The sequence below is a fragment of the Ipomoea triloba genome, chromosome 16, assembly GCF_003576645.1.
Source record: "Ipomoea triloba cultivar NCNSP0323 chromosome 16, ASM357664v1".
NCBI lineage: Eukaryota > Viridiplantae > Streptophyta > Magnoliopsida > Solanales > Convolvulaceae > Ipomoea > Ipomoea triloba.
Window position 1 is genome coordinate 7,214,509 of NC_044931.1, and position 311 is coordinate 7,214,819.

Genomic DNA, 311 nt, shown 5'->3' on the forward strand with positions numbered 1-311 from the left:
ACTTCGGAGTTCTGATGGGATCCGGTGCATTAGTGCTGGTATGATCGCATCCGTCACGTACTGCGCGCAAAATGTACTTGACCCTCTCTCTCCGCGCAACTTCTCTCGCTTAGCGGTTTAGCGGTTTAAAAGGATAGTACCCTTAGCGAGCGGTCCAGCGGTTTAAAAGAAAGATTAAAAAGAGGGTGGGGGATGCAACACGAGGACTTCCCAAGGGGTCACCCATCCTAGTACTACTCTCGCCCAGGAACGCTTAACTTCGGAGTTCTGATGGGATCCGGTGCATTAGTGCTGGTATGATCGCATCCGTC

At 51.8% G+C, this 311-nt stretch overlaps 1 non-coding gene across 1 annotated transcript; it reads right to left on the reverse strand.

The window, feature by feature from the left end:
• Positions 1-189: 189 nt before the first annotated feature.
• LOC116008303 lies at positions 190-308 on the reverse strand. Its single transcript, XR_004095695.1, has one exon. It is a non-coding gene; the product is annotated as a 5S ribosomal RNA (ribosomal RNA).
• Positions 309-311: the final 3 nt, after the last annotated feature.